Here is an 18,297-nt window from a genome sequence, read left to right as displayed (position 1 = left end):
TGGGCAATGGCCACCAGGTCAAACCTCAACATGCATACATACTGATCAGTCTCACACAATATGATACACACACCAACCTAACACATGCATACCTGCATATTGTACACATGCTACAATCTATCCTGCTACCTTGGCCTCCTCAGGTCATCTGTGCTCCACTGGTATTATACCTACACATACATGTTACTACAGCTGTGAGGTATTGCCACAGCAAGATAAGGCCATACTGTCATGTTGATGGATGTACAAGTATGGGATCCTCTGTCAGCTGCCTGTCGGGTGCCAGGATCCGCCACATAACCCACGCACTTAGGCCACTCCACAAGTACAAATATGACTCTGTCATTGTCCATGTTAGTATGAATGACCTGAGACGTACCTTCCTGAACTACATGAAAAGAGACATGGCTAAGCTTCTGGTGTCATTCTAATGGGATCCAGTATCTGTTTGCCTGGGACGACATGGTCGACAGACCACAATGCTTTACCAGAGATGGCCTGCACCTGTCACCCCTCAGATTCTGGATACTGGCTAAGGCTCTTGCTGCCCTTATAGTGCCTTTTTTAGGTAAGGTTCAAATGACAAATTCACCACTGTAACAGGAACAGGCAAGCAAAAACTGAGGGTAATGCTACTCAATGCTAGAAGTCTAAATCTCAAAATGCACTCCCTCAAGGCACTCCTTAAAATGGAGAACATCAATATGTGTGCAGTGACTGAGACCTGGTTCAAGGCTCTAGAGAGCACCCCTACATTACCAGGCTATAACTCATACCACACTTTTTGGCCACCTAACCTGGACTGGAACACCAAAGGCGGAGGTGTGTCCATATTCATTAAGGATATCCACACCTCCAGGCTAGTTGCTCAGCATAATGCATCTGAGGTTATCCAAGTGCAACTAACTCTGGGCAAAACTGCAATCCAAATTGTAGCTTGCTACAGATCCCCCACTATGCCCTAGGATTCCCACTCCTCTTTTCTTGATATACTGGAAAATATTAGGGTTCAACCAAACACTCTAATAATGGGCGATTTCAACTACCACACCATTAACTATGAAAACTACTCATGTACCATCTCCTTCACTCAATGCTTTCTGGAATTCATAAATTCCAATGCCCTGGATCAACTTATCCACACCCCCACCAGGGGCAATAATATCTTAGACCTAGTCATTACCAACATGAGTGACTGGTGTTCCACACGAAGTCAACTCCTCTTTGGTCATATCTGACCATAAGCTAATCACCCTAGATATCCACATCCTGCCCCCACCCCCATTAAGGAAATCATGGTAAAAAAATTCTCCAAAGTCAACATCATGCTTCTTAAGACAGAAGTGGCGAACTTCATGTCACCCATGCAGATGGACAATACAGTTATGACTGCTGAATCCTACACAAATGCACTCTATATGCACTTACATGAGTGCATGGATCGTGCTATCCCAAATAGAACCAAGATGCTATCCTCCAAAAAAAGGAAGCCGGTCTGGTGGTCTCCCGCCATAAACAAACTCTACAACAGAAAGAAGAAACTGTTGCAAAAGAGAGTAAAATCCCATGAGTGGAGGAGTTCCCTGGACAGTGTCAGTAAGAAGCTGAGATCCCTTATAAGATCCCCCAAAGCTAGCTATGAAAACAAAACTGCCACTGATTCTAGGGACAACCACAAAGCATTTTATAGCTATGTCAAGAATCTCAATGGCAACACCCAGAGCTGCTCTGAGTTACAGCACAACGGCATGAAAATTACAGAAACAACTGATATTGCCAAGGCCCTGGCAGATAGGTTCAGTGCTAACTTTACCCCCTCTCATCCCCTAAAGGGCCCATATCCATACAGGAAGAATGCAGAGTCCCTGTAATCACAACTGCACAGGTAAAAGCTGCACTCTCTAAAGCCAAAAACAGAGCATCCATGGGACCGGACAACATCCCAGGCTGTGTTTTACCTGAACTTCAGAACGAACTGGCTCCCCACCTAAGCACCATGTTCAATCATAGTCTCACATCAGGCTTTGTGCCCATTGAATGGCACACAGCAACAGTTATCCCACTCCACAAAGGGGGAGCCACCACTGATCCTGGGAACTATTGCCCTATTAGCCTGAGAAACCTGGTCTGTAAGGCCATGGAACATATCTTCATGGAACTCATAAACAAAGACATTGGCAACCTCCAAACTCTGGACCCCACCCAGTTCGGGTTTGTGAAAGGCAGATCATGCCTCCTTAGGTTCATAGGTTCATAGGTTGGTACTAGGCTATCAGCCCTAGGGCCTATACAAGCCTAGCCAAAACAATTCCCTGGCTATTTCTTCCCACACTATTTACTTCCCTGGACCCCTGTCTAGCAGGGCAACTGTCATGATCCCCGGGGTGAATTTCCTTTCTCCCATCCAATCATCAAGGTTCCTTTTGAAGAGGGCCAAAGAGGCACTCTGCTTAACATGTATGGGCAATCTATTCCAGAGTCTAGGGAGTCTCTGGGTCAGAAACCTATCCCTCCAGCATGTTTTGTTTATTGTGATGACAAGGTTTAGATCCCTGGAGCGTGTGGCTCTGAGGGATTGGGATTTCTTTAAGTGTAGCATGTCCAACAGCTCTGGGTTTGACATGGCCTTATATGTTAAGCAGAGATTGCCTCTGAGTAGACGATATGCAACATAGTATAGCTGGAGTTTTTTAAGGTGGTCAGTGTAGGGCATCTGCTTTAGGCCTGTGATTCTTTTAGTGAGGTATTTCTGCGGCCTTTCCAGTTGTTGCAGATGTCTTGAGAGGTACATACCAAATGGGGAGTTGTATTCTATAATGGGTCTAATGAGGGATGAGTACAGTGGGACAATGACCTCCTTTTTTCTGGATGAAAAGCCCTTAGTGATGAGGTGTGCCACATAGAAGGATTTCCTGACTGTTGTGGTGATGTGGTTATCGAAGGTGAGACCACTGTCCACCTGTGTCCCTAAGTCTCTTATCACACTTTCTGTGTTTAGTGTACTGCCACCTATATGGTAATTCATGGGTACATGTTTTTTCCCAAAGGGGATAACTATACATTTCTTGGCATTGAGCTTGAGTCCATGGCTCTGGCACCAAGCCTCTGTTTCTGTAAGGCCCTTTTGTAGAGTATCCACATCATTTGGGGATTCAATAATGGCTCCCAGTTTGCAGTCATCTGCGAACATTGTTAGCCAGAGTCCCTTAGTGTTGGCCTGTACTTCAGAGAAGTAGATGCCAAACATGAGCGGTCCCAGGACTGAACCCTGAGGTACTCCACTTGTCACTTGTTTGGAGCTGGATTTGGAGTCGGCTACTTTTACAGGGTGGGTTCTGTCAGTAAGCCAGTTAGCAATCCATTGGGTGACATAGGGATTAATGCCCAGCTTAGTAAGTTTATCTATTATTTCAGAGTGAGGGATGGTGTCAAAGGCCTTGGCAAGGTCTAGATAGGCTGTGTGGACCACCTTATCCTTGTCCATGGCTCTGGAGACTGATTCGAAGAAGTCTGTCAGGTTCAGGAGGCAAGATAGGCCCTTCACGAACCCAAACTGGGTGAGGTCCAGTGTTTAGAGTTTGCCAATGTCTTTGTTTATAAGTTCCATGATAATACACTCCATGGCCTTACAGATAAGGCTCATCAGACTGATGGGACGGTAGTTTCCAGGATCCAAGGTGGATCCCACCGTGTGGAGTGGGATAACTGTAGCTTTGCGCCACTCAGTGGGTATGAAACCTGAGGTGAGGCTATGATTGAACAGGACACTTAGGTGAGGTGCCAGTTCATATTGTAATTCATGTAGTACACAGCCCGGGATGTCATCTGGATCCATGGATGCTGTATTCCTAGCTTTGGATAGTGCGTTTTTTACCTGTGTGGCCATTATTGCCAGAACTTGGTAATCTTCCAGTATTGAGAGGGGCCATTTAGGGGGTGAGAGGGGGGTGAAGTTGGCATTGAATCGATCAGCCAGGATATTGGCAATATCCTTGGGATCAGTATGTTTAATGCCATTCTGTTTTAACTCAGAGCAGATCTGAGCATTGCCATTTAGATTCTTGACATAGTTATAGAATGCCTTGTGGTTGTCTTTGGAATCTTTGGCAATTTTATTTTCGTAACTAGCGTTGGAGGATTTTATGAGGGATCTCAGTTTCTTACTGAGGCTGGTAAGGGAGTTTTTTGCATCCTGGGATTTTCCTCTTTTCTGCAACAGTTTCGTCCTTTTGTTGTAAAGTTTGTTTATGGCAGGGGACCACCAGATTGGCTTCCTTTTTTTGGATGGGAGCATCTGGGTTCTATCTGGGATGGCACAATTCACGCATGAGTGGATGTGCTCATACAGTGCTTTAGTGTAGGATTCAGCAGTTGAACTTTCAGTTCCCGTCTGCATGGGTGTCATGAAGTTTCTCACTTCTGACTTGAGTAGCATGATGTTGGCTTTGGAGAAGTTTTTTTACGGAGGTTTTCTTACTGGGGGGTGTGGGTGGGATGTGGATGTTCAGGGTGATTAGCTTATGGTCAGACCTGACTAATGAGGGGGTGACCATAGGTGTGGAGTATCGATTTCCCATGTTGGTAATGACCAGGTCTAGGATATTGGAGCCCCTGGTGGGACTATGGATTAGTTGATCCAGGGCATTGGAATTTATGAATTCCAAGAATCGTTGGGCAAAGGTGTTGGTACATGAGTAGTTTTCCCAGTTAATGGCAGGGTAGTTACAATCACCCAGTATTAGGGTGTTTGGTTCTATCTTAATATTTTCCAGTACATTTAGAAAGGTGTAGTGAGAATCTTGGGGTATGTTGGGGGATCTGTAGCAAGCTACAATTTGGATTGTAGTCTTACCTAGTGTTAGTTGCACCTGGAGAATTTCAGATGCATTGTGTTGGGCAACTAGCCTGGTGGTGTGAATATCCTTGGTGAATATTGACACTCCTCCACCTTTAGTGTTTCGGTCCTGGTTTGGTGGCCGAAAAGTGTGGTAAGAGTTGTAGCCTGGTATTGCAGGGGTGCTCTCTGGAGCCCTGAACCAGGTCTCAGTTACTGTACAGATATCGATGTTCTCCATTTTTAGGAGTGACTCGAGAGAGTGCATTTTGAAGTTTAGACTTCTAGCATTCAGTAGCATTACCTTCAGATTTTGCATGCTTGTACCTGTTACAGTGGTGGTTTTGTCCTTTGAACCTGATTGACTTCTTTGAGGTAGTCACCAAAGCTGTAGATGAGGGTAAGGTGGTTCACACAGTCTATCTTGACCTCGCCAAGGCTTTTGATTCCACCCCCCATTCTGGAATTATAGCTAAACTTACTAAACTAGGTATAAATCTGTATGTCACAAGATGGGCTGCTAATTGGCTCACTGACAGAACCCACACTGTAAAAGTTGTAGACTCCAAATCTGACTTCAAACCAGTGACAATGGAGTACCACAGGGTTCAGTCCTGGGACCTCTCCTGTTTGGTATCTACTTCTCTGAAGTACAGGCTAACACAGAAGGCCTTTGGCTAAAGAAGTTCACAGATGACTGCAAACTAGGAGCCATAGTTGAGACCCCAAATGATGTGGACATCCTACAGAAGGGCCTCACTGAGACAGATGCCTGGTGTCAGAGCCATGGCCTCAAGCTCAATTCCAAAAAGTGCATTGTCATCCCCTTTGGTAAAAACTCTGTACCCATGAACTATCACATAGGCGGCAGTCTATTAATGCCGAATGTGTGATAAGAGACCTGGGGACCCAGGTGGACAGTAGTCTCTCCTTTGATAATCACATTGCCACAGTAGTCAGGAAATCCTTCTATGTGGCACACCTCATCACAAAAGGGTTCTCATCTAGGAAAAAGAGGCAATTGTTCCTCTCTACTTGACACTCATTAGACCCATTATAGAGTATAATGCCCCTTTTGGAATGTACCTCACAAGACATTTGCAGCAGCTGGAAAGGCCACAGAAGTACCTCACAAAGAGGATTACTGGCCGCAAACAGATGCCCTAAAAACTCCAACTTTTCTCTGTAGCATATCGCCTACTCCGAGGTGATCTCTGCCTAACATATAAAGCTATGTCAAACCCAAAGCTCTTGGACATGCTACACCTAAAGAAATCTCAATCCCTCCGAGCTACATGCTCTAGGGACCTAAACATTGTCACCACAATAAACAGGACATGCTGGAGGGATAGATTCCTGTCCCAGAGACTTCCTATACTCTGGAACAAGCTACCAATTTATGTCAAGCAAAGTTCCTCATTAACAATCTTCAAGAAAAATCTTGGTAAGTGGATGGGAAATAGGAAATACACCCCAGGGATCACTTCTGCGGCTCTGCTTGACAGGGGCACAGGAAAATAACTTTCTTGGGTGGCGTAAGCCAGGGAACCTTGTTGGCTAGGCTGACTTAGGCCCTTGGGCCGATAGCCTAGTACCTACCTATGAACCTATGAACTACATGTCTACATCGGATTGGAGGGGGGGTACATCTGACTGTTACTACATTTCTATGTAGGATTTGGTGGTGGCATACCTGACTGTTACAGTGTGTGTACATCAGATTGGGGAGTGGCACACCAGACTGTTACTACATGTCTAAATAGGAAGGGGGGGGCACTCCTGACTGTTACTACATTTCTCCGTAGGATGGGGGGCACACCTGATTATTTCTACATTTCTACACAGGATTGGGGGGCACACCTGACTGTTTCTACATTTCTATACAGGATTGGAGGGGGATACACCTGACTGTTACTATATTTCTACATAGGATTGAGGGGGCACACCTGACTGTTTCTACATTTCTTCTCAGGATGGGGGGGGCACACCTGACTGTTTCTACATTTCTACACAGGATTAGGAGGGCACACTTGACCGATTTTACATTTCTGCATAGAATTGGGGGGCTACACCTGACACTTGTACACATTTGCTATGACTGTACTGGTATATCAAGTACTTCATTTCATCCTGTATTCTCACCTATCATGCTGCCTAGAGGCATATCAGTGTACTACAGCTCTTAGGTTTGATTGACCTACATATCAGTTTCTGACATCCTACCCTTCATAACTAACATACCACTGCCTGACCTGCTGTAGTTTGTCTGTGTAGGCCTGTTTGGGGGGGGGGGTTACCCATAGCCATCATTCAGAGGCCTTAGCACAGCCATTGTTTGTGTTTGTCTACACCTGTCCTGCTGGCTGAGACTGTTGCTGGGTATGTGAACCTCCCTGACTAGCACGTGTGAGTTATATGGACACACACATGTGGCCCAGCACATTTCCTGCAGTGGGTTTTGTCACCAAGTGTAGTACTGGCAACTATGGTGACATCAGTATTTGTTACAGATCTCATGATGCCACTTTAGGTGTCTACTATCTGCTGGCATCCCATTCAGCCAGCCAATTCCCTTGCATGCTCCCATCCATAGCATAGATACAAGTAACAACACATACTACTCCATTTGGCAATTGGTAAGGAGAGTGACTTACCTTGTGGGTGTGCCAGTATTGAGGATGGTGCTGGAGCTGCCTATGTCAGATGCAAATAGTACACTCCCTATACATGGTTGAGCACAGGTAGTGTCATGTTTGGCATCCCTTTTACTGTATGTGTGAGTCAGAGAGTGGTGTCATTCCCTGGGTCCCTCCTGTGTCAGTGTATGTGCTATGTGTTGCCTCTTTGCCAAGGCCAGGGCATAGTGGGCATGCCTCCTTCTGCCTACTGGGGCAGGATCACGTTGTTCCTCCTCCAAGTCACTCTGTGCCTGTGCAGGCCATGTAAATGGTGGGGGGCTGTGTGGCCCTGCTTCATGCTGTCCCTGCTGCAGCTGTTTCCACAGGATTATATTATGTAGCATGGCACATACAATGACACTTTGAGTACATGTAGCTGGGGAGTACTGCAAGGCTCCACCGGATGTGTCCAGGTACTGGAACCATAACTTGAGCATCCCAAACATATGGTCTATTACAACTATGGTCTGTGCGTGTCCCTCATTATGGAGTTCTTGTTCGGGTGTGTGTTTGCATTTCTGATGGGTGTCATCAGCCATGGCTCCAGTGTGTAACCAGCATCCCCCACTAGGCGATCATGAGGGTTATCCCCACTGGCAAATTTGTGGTACAGCTGCATCAGATGCCAGATGTGGGAATCGTGATACCTTCCAGGGCAGCCAGCACACACATTCATTATAATGCCCTGGGCATTGCACACAACCTGGCAGTTGATGGAGGGGAAGCCCTTGCGGTTGAAGTAGACCCTACCCCGCTCACCAAGTGGTTCTTTGATGCATATATGCGTGCAGTCTATAGCACCCACTACCTCAGGGTATTCTGCTATTTGGCGGAAGAGATACATATTGCTGGCCAATGCCTCACGGGTGTTGGGGAAATATACGTGCTCACCGGCATGTGCTGACATGGCATCCAGGAACTTGTGGAGTACCCTGGATGCTGATACCTGTGAGATCCCCATTATATCTCCAGTTGGCCTTTAGAAGGTACCTGTAGCTAGTATTCTTAGGCCTACACATACCTTGGTATCCACTGGGATGGGTTCCCCTCTGTTAGTTCTGTGTGTGAAGCGTGGCCGGCATAGCTCAATAATTTGCTGTAGGAGGTCCCTGTCCATCCTATAGCTCTCCACTATCTCCAGCTCATGTAGCCCCTGGCAGGTTACCCTGGGTCTGTACACTCTTCTTGGTCTCCTCACTGTGGGTTGGTTGACAGCATTCTCATCCTCACCACCCTCAGCCTCTTCCACATGTTGATGTATGATAGCTATTGCAGCCCCTATCATTTTGTTGTTTTTATTTGTTAAAATTCCCCCACTTGTATACAACGGTGGTGTAGAATATGTGGGAAAAAACAGAGGGAAAGGTGTTTGCATACTTTATAGTAGTGTTCTGGGCTGGGCTGGTCTGCTGCCTGTGTAATTGGCTGATTCAATTACATTTCACCTGTCAGCTATGCTAGTTTTCCTAGATTACCTTCCTACCGCTGTTTTCCCTTTCCATTGCCTTCCTGTTTAAGCCCGGGGGTACACGGCGCAAACACAGTGCTCAAATGTGCACAGAGCTGCTATTTCCTGTTTTTTTTTCCTTTAAAACCCAGTGTGCGGCGTGCACACCCACTTAGGCAATGTAAAGAGTGTTAGGCAGCCTCAGACACACCCCCTTGCTTAGCTCTGCTAAGCTAAGGGCAAACCCAAGCCACAGGGCACCAATCCACTTACAGTATTCCTGACACACACCCCTATGATGTCAGCTAACTCCTAGGCTTGCATCAAGCTATTTCTGCTCTTACACTGTTGGGTGCTGACTAGCATGCAGGGGAAATCTGGGATTCAGTATCATTCACCTCATTTACATAGGATTGCCTGATGATGCATAGTTACAGGTCCCACACTGAGCCTCCCCCCTTAGCAACCACTATTCACTGGCCATGTTGTCTTCTGCCTGCCATTGAGTATAATGACAAAACAGTGATTTTGGTTAGAATGCTTATTTTAGGGTTTTTATTTTTCGCTCGATCCCGTTTGCGCGCCGCTGCCCTACACTTAAACAGCCGTGATTGGCAACAAAAAATAAAAGTTAATTTTTTTACAACTGTTTTCCATGTCAGTTGGCATATATTTGGCCATTGGCATGCTTTCTACATAATATCCACCCTTTATTTGGAGTTGGCAAGGCTCCGTTTTGTTGTTTGCAGAAATGTACTCGAGGACCCGAGGACATTACTGCAGATTACACTAGTCCTGCACGTCTGGCTTCCAGCTTCCTGGATCGCAAATTCACCTCATTTGCATGTATTTCACCTGCAAATTGGGTAATTTGCATACAGGAGCTGAGTCCGTGCAGGACTAGTGCAGGAGCACTTGTGCACATTCGTGCAGCTTATTCCTGGATTGCGCGGCAGACATATTGCCTGCTGGAGCTCCTGCACTAGTCCTGCACACCGTGCAGGGCTTGCTGAATCCGGGGGATAATCTTAAACAGCAGAATTAACCACATCAGTCAGAAATGTACGTTGTCTTCCTGTTCCTCCTCCACAAATATTTAGGTAAAGAAGAGCTACTGCAAAACAATCAGTAATTGTAGTATATATTTTATTAAAAATTACTTTTATTAGCGTTACATATGTAAGTATGAATAATATTTTCCATTTGTAATTCTTTCTATATAAACCATGTGCTATCCAGCTATAATTTTAAACAGAATTTTTTCTCTTTTTTTCTTTTCCTTTTCTTCTACCTGTTTTCCATCTTTTCTTGTATAATTTTAGTAACTAGAACAGCATGTGAAGAAAGAAATTAGTCAGCCTCACATAGGATCATAGGAGGTTACCAGGCTAATGGTCCTGGGGCCCTTGCAAGTCTAGCCAAAAGTTTATCCCCAAAAAGAAACCTCAGTCAGCACCTGTTGTCCCTGTCAATAAGGGACACATTACATGTTAAAATCATGACTTATTTTTATTCACCTCTTGGACAAAAAAAATCTCACTTAACATAAGCATCCTTTTTGAAGAGGAGCTTAGAAATAGCCCTCATTTTAAGAATGTTTACTATAGTCATACAACATATCTAATCCTCATTTTCAGAATTGTCTCCGTGCTTTTTTTTTTGTAAGCCCCCCACCAGACCAAGCCTGATGACTCCTCTTTGTGCACCTTGTCGGCCCATTGGTTGTGCAGCAGCAGGGAATAGGAATCCCTGCGTGTGGCAAGATCCCTACAGCCCATTCTTTCATGCCCTTGAATCCCCCATTAACCTGTCTGCTCAACATTAAGAGTTGGGTAGCAGAGAGTGAACTAACTTGCTGGTTCTATAGGACAGCCTACTCTCTCCCCCAGTGGACACCCTTCTGGTCTGCTGAAGCTCTTTGAGCTTTCTCTACAGCTGCCCTCTGAGGGGAAGCATGCCTTCACGTTGTGAATTTCCCCCAAATTATTGCATAATTTGGACACAGCAGCTCAGGCTGACTAGGGAGCCAAAACACCTCCCTTCCCCAGGATGTATGAGATGGCAACAGCTGTTCACTTCCATCCTCCCTACCAGCTTCTACAGGCACTGGAACTACTATTTGAACCTGGGTCACTAATAGTATAGTCAGGGGTTTATTCGATTATCCCATGACGCTGGCTAGAATTGTCTCCAAGCTTAACACAAGAAGATTACCACCCCACACCTTAGCTGTCCTGAAAATTTTAATGATTATGTCGTAGACTGCAGTCAGGAAGTCTGTTGTTTTAGAAAATGTATACTTTTACACACCTACATCTGTATTTGTACAGAAGCGCACGAACACACACACACACACACACACACACACACACACACACACACACACACACACACACACATGCGCACACACAAACACACACACACGCACAAACACACACTTACACACACATGCACTCACAACTATATATACCTGCCTGTATAAAGCTTCTCAATGGGTCAGCCTTCTAAATCCATGAAATCTGTTCCTTTTATAAGTACCTCTGTTTCTGTCTACTCTTGTTGTTTGTGTTTCTAATTCTTATATGAATCATTTTTAAACAGTGCTACACTGAAGATGGAATAACTAACTAGATGTCCTAACCATCTTATAACATTAAACACCTGGGCTATACTAGTAATATTAAAATATAGTAGAGCTCATAAAGCATGCTTCTGCTGCTTATTGTAAGTTATAACTCTGTTTTCCACAAGTATTTCATTGTGTAATTATTAACGTACTTTTGGCACTATTGTTTTGTGTGTATCTCTTTATGTATTTCTTGCTTGTATTGCCATTGTAACTTCTACCACAAGTTGGCACAGATTGTGCCTGAAAAGGGTCTGTCAAACAGAACTCTTACCTGTTTAACAAATGCATAAGTAAATAGAAGAAATTAGCCACTAAAGTCTAAAGAAAAGCAAAAGATTATATTTCAAATCATATAATGTAATAATACAGAGTCTACAATTTATGCCGTGCCAATGTGCTTGACAAGAAGCTCAGACCGTGACTGAAAAGGAAAGAAGGATCTCCTTTTCTGTCTCATTAACACGTGTTTAAGGTGGAGCCCTTAAGGAAGAACTGCGTGTTCCAAGAGTCACTTGGTAATACGAAGCTTATCATCCGCCATTAACATTCAGCAAGATCACCCTCTTTACATGCAGGCTAAATTCAGTCCTTTATTATCTACTTTATAATACAATTGTAATATGATTCCCAAGATACAGAGTTTAAAGGCCAGTTAAAAAGAAACAGAAACAAAAAGAATGCAACAATCAAGTACAACAGGGCAGCCTACCCTTTCCCCCAGTGGACACCTTTCTCGCCTTCTGCTTATCTGTTCCAGACTCCACTATAGACGCCCTCTGACAAGAAGCATGCTTCCACAATCTGAATTCCCCCCAACTTATAGCAATATACTTTATAGTCATTATAAATTATATCTAGCAGTCTCTACGTGGCCAAGCATCTGTTGATTTTTTTTAAATTAATTAATGGCTGTTTAAATCTATAATTTTCTGAGTTATTTGTTGTAGCATAGAACCTGTATCATTAGGAATAAGCTTCTAATCCTTACTGGAGAACCACACATACTGAGTGAATTTAATAATTTTATCTGACAGCTGGCTTAGGGGATTATGGAGCTGTTAACAAGCTGTTTCCTGTGATCCAGTGGTGTAAGGTCCCCTCAGCTTCCATTGCCTAATTATGTGACTCTGAGCAAATCACTTAATCAGACACCGCTCCCAGGCTGTGTAACAAAGGTCCATTCAGATCAGTGCTCTGTCCCAGAAAACAAATAAATAAGTAATGAATATCATTGTTTGCTAAATCCATGCTCAGATTAAGCTACATCCAAAAGGGACTGTTCCCACAATGTGTGAAAATGCAATTTGGAGACATGTTAGCCACAATGAGGAAAGACCTTGTTATGGACCAATTTACATATTTCTGAATCATCTTTAACTAACACATGCACAAATAAGCATATTTCTGTGGTAGTCAACACTTGCAGTTCATGCTTTGGTATGGCACAGATAACCCCATTCACTGGTGCACACACATGCACACATTCAAATATCTGAACACAGCTCTTACCTGTCCCTAAGTTGACAGAACATCCCTGACGCAGCCTCTTATGTTTTCCCTGCACATTCATACATCACTGATGTTTACAGAGTTTTATTCTTTTTACTGTTAGTAAACTGCATTCTGATGCTAGACCTGTTGCTCTTATTAACTTTTTACTCGAGTCCAGGTAATAGCTTAAAAATTCCCTGTGATGTCCATTTAGTGTTCCACCTCATATCTCTCAACTGTACAAGAATTTGCAGAATATGCACATTTTTGACTGGTGTTTTTTTATCTGTTCCTCAAAAAATCTTTGGTTTTCTGAAAAATCACTGAGGATTGAAGTCAGAAAATGACAGACATCATATCATACAGAAATTTCATTATAATGCAAAACCTGTTATTTTAGCAACTTTGTAAGTTTATAAGAGCAATATTTAATAATTGTCCCTATTTCTGGGCCTTTGTTCCACCCATTATCTACAGCTTTGTCCAGATTTCTTACTCTAAGAAGTTGAGCTCCTTCTGGCATTGTCCTGAAGGCTTCTACCACACTGACACAGCTCCATCCATCTCAGCCATCTCTGATTTTACAGATAGCTTCAGTTGTGACTATTACACATGCTCTGACTCTTGTAACTCACAGACCATTGTATTTGGTGAATATTGCCAGACATTAGTTTCACACTTCTTATTATGGAAAAAGTACCTTCTTATACTAACTCCTTGGTTTGCATAGATGGTTAATATGTAGTTACAACTCCTGCTTGCTGTGTCAAGGGTGCAGAGTTTGAATCTCCCCCTTCACTTATTTTTTTTTTTTTATTTCATGCAGTTATGGTAATATGTAAAGAGTATCCCTGTTGTCTAGTGGTAGCACAGAGAGCCTTATCATTGCTTAAGAGCTGTGTGTCAGTACAAATGAAACAGGCCTTACATATTTTAAGGTACCTTTAAGGTATGATATAAATAGCTATTTCTGGTATCTAATGTTTCCCCTCCATGTCCTTCATGCTGCAAAACTTTGTCCTAATATATTTATAGGTAACTTTATGACACAATATAAACAGAGTATCCCTGGTGTCTAGTGTTCCTCCCAGTGCTGCAGAATTTACTTGTTAGTCTGGGGATGTGGAGGTATGACAGCCTTCCACAGACACACACCTGTCTACTAATTGACAGCCTGACAGACAGACAGACAGACACACACACACACACACACACACACACACACACACACACACACACACATGCACACATGCACACACACACACACACACACGCACGTACGCACACACACACACACACACACACAGGTGCTCGCGCGCACACACACACACACTCACACACACACACACACACACACACACACACACACACACACACACACACACACATTAACATATGCATTATCAACATATACACAGCCCCCATTGTCCGACCACACTCATAGACACATACTCACCCATTCAACACACACACACACACACACACACACACACACATACTCTCCTACTTTAACCTCCCATACAGACACACACACACACACACACACACACACACACACACACAAACTCACATTACACCACTCATACTTTAACATGCACCCACACATGTAGCCACACACATGCAGACACGTACATTCTCCCCAACATTATCTGTCTACTAAACTCTCTGGGACTTACCTCTAACAGTATAGAGTGAATGTGAGCTTTTGGCCATGTTCATTAACATGTACAGCTGAGGTAACTTACACATTTAGCTGTTTAAATGCCCTTGGCACAGGCATTTCTGGGGGCAGCACATGGATAAATAACATAGGCCAATCAGATCACATGGATAAGTAACATAGGCCAATCAGAGCACATGGATAAGTAACATAGGCCATTCAGAGCACATGGATACGTAACATAGGCCAATCATTAATATTTGCAGTAGCTAGCAGAAACAGCTAAACATGGAGCGCAGGGCTGTCTCTGACTCAGAAATGGCTACGGTGAGGTGCACGCCAGGCTCACACCTCACAGTGACCTTCCTGAATCCAGCCAATTATGTTACCATCTTTTCCAATCCTTTGAATCAACTGTCAACACTTTATCTAATATCCACATCTCACAGTGACCCTGACAGCCATATTGTGTATTTTGTTGGTATGGGTGCAGTGGTCTTTTTGTAATAAATTACATTTACAAGACATCAGTTCACATGCATTTATTCCTGTTTGTATGGTGGTCAAAGTTGTTTGTATATTTTTTGGTCTTTTCACTGTCATCTTTTTGATATAATGTGCATTGTATATGCAGTTGTCTTTTATACTGTGCCTAAGTATTTTCCTGCAGAAACCAGCACTATATGTTTTTCTTGCATATGTGATATTACTTTTATTGGAGGAATTTGGTCTAGTTCTGTATTTTTTAGTGCTTGTCTGATCGCATTTTTTGTGTTGGCTTGTGTGAATGTGCAAGCACAATATGTTGCTCCAGTTGAGCTTTTCTAGTTGGTGGTATGTAAAAAAATGGAACTTAAACTAGATCTTAAACTTGGGTGATTATTACCAAAACTGACAGTTGTATTAAATTAGAAATGTTGTAATACAGTAACAACCCTAAGTTCAAATAAATTTTACAACACAGTTAAGCTCTAGTGGAACTGATAGTTGTACTAACTAGTCGTAGCAAAATAGAGTCAGAATGCATCTATGATTAATGTTAGCACATCTATGATTAATGTTAGTACCCTGCAATAACAAATGTAGAATCCGCGGTGGTGCAGCGGCAGCATTGTTGCCTCACAGCAAGAGGTTCTCCCATTCAATTATCGGCTGGAGTGCGGGGAGTGCCTTCTGTGTGGAGACTGCATGTCCTCCCCGCGGCTTGATGTGCATTCAAAAGACATGCGTAAATGGGCGTGCCTTCATTGAATGTTGGACATTGAGGTGGCACCTTGGTGTTCGTGAAAATCTACTGCCAATCATTAGCGGACCGGAGTTCCGCTGTGGTGACCCCTAACCGGTAAAAGCCGAAAGTCAAACAGCAACCCTGCAATAACAATTGTACAAACTCAAATTTAGATAAAGTGATTCTAGAAACCATTTCCCAAATCCTTTATAAATTTAACCCCACCATATTTGCAGTCATGGTTTCATTTCACCACAACCATACCAACTAAAAGTACTACAATTGGTGTTCTTTTGAGCCAAAGTTAAGAATGTAGTGAGGAAGGAGTACCTTGTACCATGAAGCTGAAACCAACAGCCAAAGTTGTTGCCATTTTCTCTCACATCAACAATGTTTTGCATTTTTGATTCAGTTATACAATGCCAAATGGATTCCAGAATCATTTTAAAATATTGCATGCTATTTTTCCATCACCATAACATATGAAATAAAATGTGATAGCTTCATTCAGGAAGTACCCCTAATGGGTATTTCAGTACAACAGATATTACCACAGAATAGGTGCTAACCAATGTATGCTCCATTTTTTTGTATTCAATAGTATAATGCCAAATGCTGATTCTTGCAGATATTTAAAATGCTATATCTTAGTTCCCATCTTAACGAAATGAAAAGCAGATTGTGACTGCACCTCTCAAAAAAATAAGAGTCATGCAATGCTCAAATGTTGCTTTCCACAATCAGTTCAAATGGTGCATGTTATTTCTTAGCTGCTATAACATACAATGCAAACTGCCATAGCTTCAGTCAGGATACCTCCTCATTGGGTATCCCATAACAGATCTTGTCAACACACAACAGCACTGTGTTGTTAATAATGCATGCCCTGCATTTTTTAACAGTATACTGTCAAATGCTGTTTAGTGCTGACATTTCAAAATGCTGTATCTTTCTTCCTCGCTGTAGCAAAATGAAAATCAGACTGACATAGCTCCACTTGGAAAATGATATTTCCCCAGCATGGTATGCTTTAATGTGCACTGCACAAGGCTGCTTTTCCTATCTGTTGTACAAAAAGTATTATGGTTTAGTGCTAGATTCCCTATTCAGTAAATCACCCCATATGTAAATCAAATTTGCAAGTCACATTTGGGTTGCACGTCTTGGCTTATATGGACCTTAATGGTCATTAGACTAGTATACATCCATGAACCTATGAACCTTATAAAGTCTTTTCTGCAAAGAAGTATTATCATTATATGCTGCTGAAACAGAAGAGGCAAATAAACATTTGAGTTCAGCCTCTACATACTGTTTTATGTACCTCCTATAAGGTATTTCAGAATAGCACATTTAGTATAGAATACCAATCCTGATCTTAACAGCATTTATTTTTAATTGATCATGTTCCCCCATCTTATTTTTTGTTAAACAGTACACAATCAGGAACAGCAGTACATTCTTCATTATGTCTGCTGTACAAAGCAGTACTGTAGTTATTGTCTTCTGTGCAAACAGAATGGAGGTAAACATGCCAACAACTAGTTAGCATGATGCTGAAGATAAACATGGACAACCAGCCCTGATTGTCTTCTGTGGATCAATAAACTCACTTGTCACACTTTGTGGTTGGAGTCTTATACTCGCTCATTCCCCCGGATTTACTAAACTTCCATGCAGCACTAGCTTAGTCCTGCATGGAAGCGCCCGTTCAGGAGTAGGACAGCAGCGCACCATGCATATTAATAAGGCACGCTGCCCGAGCACCTAGGCTTACACAGAGCATGTAAGAGTGGAGGGGGCGAGCAGAGCTCTCAGAATAATCACGCCCTTGCAATGTTGACCAGCAGAAAGGGGTAAGGAATGAGCGAGACTGCTCATAGGTGTCCGCATATCCCCACCAACAGTCCCCCATGTGTACAACAGCAACAGTACATATAAATAAAATGTAAATAAAATGAAGAAACCCTTTTATTTATTTTATAAATCTGATTAAAGCTAACTGTAGGTGCGAGGGTGTGCCCACTGCTTAGCTACAGTTAAAGCAGCTTAAAAGGCTGAAGAGGTTAACAAGGAAGATATATGCAAATTAAGCAGCAGAGCAATAGTGTAGTGGGCAGAGCATTCGCCTTACAAGTAGGCATTCCCGGTTCGAGTCCCACCGCAGCACATTCCATTTTCCATGGAAAAGCACGTTATGACCAATATTTTTCTTGCAAAACCCACTAAATAACATATATTTATGAACTGGAGTACTGCAGGAAATGCACATGTGAAGTGTCAGTGTTATAATGAATAAGGCACTAGTAAGCAGGTGGAAGCACAAATAA

Source organism: Protopterus annectens, chromosome 10.part0 (assembly GCF_019279795.1).
Source record: "Protopterus annectens isolate FY-2018-M chromosome 10.part0, PAN1.0, whole genome shotgun sequence".
Taxonomy (NCBI): Eukaryota; Metazoa; Chordata; order Ceratodontiformes; family Protopteridae; genus Protopterus; species Protopterus annectens.
This window is presented reverse-complemented; position numbering follows the sequence as displayed.